The sequence below is a fragment of the Bidens hawaiensis genome, unplaced genomic scaffold (genome assembly GCF_021521415.1).
Source record: "Bidens hawaiensis isolate Kalapana, Puna unplaced genomic scaffold, B.hawaiensis_p1.1 tig00016054_1, whole genome shotgun sequence".
NCBI classification, from domain to species: domain Eukaryota; kingdom Viridiplantae; phylum Streptophyta; class Magnoliopsida; order Asterales; family Asteraceae; genus Bidens; species Bidens hawaiensis.
In genome coordinates this window covers 217,154-221,987 of record NW_027492458.1, presented here as the reverse complement: position 1 = coordinate 221,987, position 4,834 = coordinate 217,154, and positions in this window count along the sequence as shown.

The following is a 4,834-nucleotide window of genomic DNA, read 5'->3' as shown; positions in this document are numbered from 1 at the left end:
ACCGTACGGTATTGATGGCTCCTTTGTCGCTGTAAAATTCTTTTGGTCCGTAATATTTAAAGTCTTTGAATGAGCATCCCCCGATTTTCAGTTTCTTAAATTCTTGTCTTATGCCTCCATCGAAATTTGATTCGTGCATGCTTTCGTCCATGCGAGAGGGTCTAGATCAGGGTTTGGAAATAGACTTTCGAGAAGGATTTTCAGAATGAGAATGTTTTGTTTGGGATCTATTTTCAGATGCTTCTCTAACAGCCTTATCAATCATTTGTTGTATTTGATTCATGTATTTTTCGGAAATCGGATCCTCTTGTGCTTTCTCGGGACCTTTCCCTTTCGCTTCTCTTTTCTCGGCTTCCTTTCGAGAAACCTCACGATTATCGCTTTGTCTAGACATTTTCTTTTAAATCTTTTTATCTTTTATTTTCCTTTATTTGAAATTTAACACATTTCTTTTCTTATTATACAAGTTTTATTTATTTCACATCCATATACATATCATAAATGATATGTATATTATTTTACAACATACATTATATATTGTTAAAACAATATATAAGATCCTATCCTTATTACATATGGTACATATTATACACATATAATACAAACTATTTTATGCACATAAACTTTTTCTTCTCATGTCATCCTCTTCTCAATCTTTTATAAACTTCTTCACAACTTTAGTGAGCTTGTTGCATTTGCGAAGAAGTTTGTCTCCCATTTTCTTTTTCTTCTTTCTATCAACATCAATCTTCTTTCTCAACTCATCAGTTTCTTGTAAGGCTCGATCCAGATGCTCCTCCTGGGACTGCGGTATGTCGGTAGGATACCCATATTTTGGAGGTGGGTCGCGGTAACCCATCATCACAATGTCGTAGTGATTCTTGCGATCTGGGTATGGTGATGCAGTCACATTGGAGGGATAATTGAAAAATGCATCGGCTGCTTCATTTTGCTCACGAATTTCATTAGCCTGTTCTTAAATGGATGGAATCTCGCCTTGATATGGTGGGAAACTTGTTGACGCCTTTCCCTTGAGTTCATGGAGGAATTGCATGTACGAGTCCACAGATCCATAGCTTGGGGTTGATTGTTGCTCCTCCATTGGTGTGGTTATTTCATTTGGATTGTCCAGATATTCCTCTTCAGGGTCGGTTTCCTCGTTTGATTCCTTTTCGGTCATTTCCGGATCAGTTTCCTCTTCTGGTTCTTCCTCCAGTTCTTCTTCCGTTATTGCCGGCATGTGAATCTTTTCGTATGGCATAATCACCCTCATCTTGGGCTTGTGGGATTGCCCTTGAGAATTGGCAGTATCCATGGTTGAAGTGCCGGTATGCCACCTCCTTTGGTCGGAGTGACATTTCATCCATTCAGAAGATGGAGATTTGGGTTCCTCCTTGATTGGTAAGTTTGCGAGAAAATAATATGACGAGTGTGGATTTGGTGGCACATATATTGGATCTGAGTAATGGGGTGGAGTCTTCATGGGTTGATAAGTCGGAATTTCGGAAGGATAATATGTCGGTACCTCCGATGGTTGATACATAGGTAGACTTGTGGAATGATAACTCGAGTGTCTCGGCGGTTGGTACACTTCATGTGGTATATTAGCCAAATGATAAATAGGACTTGGTTCCATGTTAGGATGTTGGCTAGGTCCTTCGTTGGAGTTGAAAAATGACTCAAAGTAATCCTTGCTCATGATGTCCTTGGGGAATTTATAATACTTCCTTGCTCTTCTTGATTCATTATCATAATACTTCATTAATTCTTCATACGACATCTTTTTGGGTAGTTTAGAATGTAGAGAGGGAAAGAAAGGGTTACCAACCAATCTTATCCCTATTCATATAAACAAATAAATATTTCCTATGCTTGAATCGAAGCTTGGGTATTGTTTTATGATACCCAATTCGCTAAGATCGATGGCTCTGATACCAACCTGTCACACCCCCAATCTAGGCCTAGGAGTATGAACCATAGTTGGTACCATATTTGTAAATAAATCAGAGTTATGGTTATTAGCGGAAGACTTTAAAATATAAGGATCGATATTATAAATATTTACAATACAAAAGACGAGACAAAAGTCTCGTTTGGTTTTACTTGTTTATATGTTTTACAAAACCACCAAGTTTTAATATTTACATAAAACTATCCGAGCCATCGGATACTTGAGCTTCTTCGTTCTCTCAAGCTCTAATCTTGATTATCTGCACAATGTTAAATAAAATACGTCAGCAACGCATGCTGGTGAATATGCTGACGCAAAAATATTTTCTTTACTTAATTACCCCTCGAGACCACGTAAGCCTCGACCCATCTTGGCTTAGGAATAATCAAGTTAAAACAACAATCATTATAAACTCGAGTCTCTGCACTAGGTCACCTCAGCGAAACACCGCAACGTTTATGACATAACTTAGGTACCATAAATATACACATGGCAATTCCCCACTCGGACGTAACTTAGGTCCGGCCCATCGTGGCTGGAGGTCGTGACCAAGCGTGGTGCGATGTGCCCACCGCGTTCCACATATGAAAGGATCCAGACAAACGTATACCATAGCCTGAGGGCTGGCTAAACTCTTATTTACAATGTTTTTAGAGACACATAGCCTCATGTAAAGTTTTACACATAACACGTTTGTTTGTTTGAAATCAAGTTTGTAAAAGAAGGGCGTATTCACCTTTCAATGGGATCGGCTTCCAACACCGCCCGTTAGTTCTTCCTTCGCTATCTCGCACCTATAGTACGAGTATAACATTCATTAGTCGGATACACGATCCGGCTTAAGACCTTTAGTCTTGTCATCTCGATGAACCTTTAGTTCGTTCTTTTATTTACTTTAAAACCTTTAGTTTTAATAGTAATTTATAAACCTTTAGTTTATATTGAAAACCCGACGTTTCTTCTTCTTTAAGAAACGTATTTCTTTTATTATTTAAGTATATTCATAATAGTTAAATAATATATTTCTATAACAAAGAATAATCTTATCTTTATATATATTCATATATATATATATATATATATTTTATCTTTCTTTTCTTTCTTTTCTTTGTTATATATTTCTTTCGTTTATTGAGAATAATATTGACTTAGGGTATTAAGCCCTTTCAATATTTTATTATTATTTTGGTCGGGCATTACGCCTACCTTGCTTGGCTTGGCAACACCCTAGACACTTGGGCAGCAATTCGATGCCGCTTGCTTATCAACTTCTACTTGATCAACACCTTCTTACACTTGGCACGCCTTTCGAAACGTGAACACCTTTGGCACGTATTTCGAGAAAATCACCGGGTCGTCGGGCAGTACTTCCTTCTTGTTCGGGATGTCGGGGAGTGGCACGTATATCGAGATAACGGGCACGGAAAAAACAAGGCTCGAGGCACGTTTATCGAGACTGAGCGTTGGCACGCTTTACGAGGTAGTGAGAGAAAACTAGAGAGAGAGTAAGTGTGAAATTGAGGTGTGAGAGGGCTGAGCTCGTGGCTGCTCTATTTATAGCCCAAATTGGATCCCATCGCAGTACGCGATGGGCTCCCTGACTCCCCCATCGCGTACCGCGATATAGGGTTGTCGAGTTACGGGGTAGGCCTGCCACGTGTTGACACGTGGCAGGCGCCGCCACACGTGTCAACACGTGGTGACACGTGGCAGCAGACGCTGCCACCGTGAGCCACATGGCACACGTGTCACGGTGTGTCAGACACCCCATCGCGGTACGCGATGGGTGTCTTTCTTGACCCTGTCGCGTAGCGTGATAGGTCCAGAAGGCAGATTTTTCATTTTAGTCCCTGGGGTTTGGAAATTGGTAGAATTGGTCCTTTGACTTTAGAAACTTGTCATTTTTAGGCCGAAATTTACGTGATGTTACATTTAGGGTGTTGATATTTATAACATAATTGGCAGACCCAATGTGACTTGAATTAGCATAAACTCATTAGATGTACGACGCCTTTCGCACGCCGGTTGAAAATTATCTCTACAACAATATGTCACATAAGGCAGGCTGGATTATGTAACAAATTGTTTTTTTGTTTGGTACAATTGCCTCATGCAATGTTTGCCGCTTTGTTGCTCAATTATTTTTAAGTTTTTGTTAAATTTTATATTTTTATAAGTTGAGATAATTTAATAGGTAATATCGGACAACAATGAAAATAGCAGAGGGTCTTTCTTTGTTGCATTTAACTTCTTAAATAGCTTCTCAAACTCTAAGTGACATTTTAAACTAAAATGTGTAAGGTTAATATACATTTTAACCGTGCAAAGTAATTAATATAATTTGACTATACATTAGACTTAATATATAATTTACGGGTATGGATAGGAAAATGGTTATTGTTAAACCAAGTAACATTGAAATTCATAATGGAAATAAACCGTTTTATGTCACGTTTTCTCAAAATAAAGAAGAGAGAACGACAAAAGTCCAGGTTTTCTGTTGCTTTTTAAGCTTTTGAAAACAATTTTCTTTGGTTTATCATTTGGTTGAAAAATATTGAACCAAAATATTAAATATGCTTAGTCATTTTGTTAAGTTATAGTTAATTGATTATTAATTCATGTAACTAAAAATATTTGGGTAAGACGTCCATGCGTCCAACAATGGTACATAATGTTATCAAGTTAGTTAATGATCAAGGAAGTCAAGGATAATACTTAAGTTAGTTTTACTCTAAACAAAGTTTATGTTATTATTCAATTTAACGGTTCATCAATATTAATTTATATACTAAATTATATAAAAATATATATACTTATCCGGTTCTTGACTCTGGTTCGACTAATCCAATTGGTCATACGGATATACCAACACACACGTCA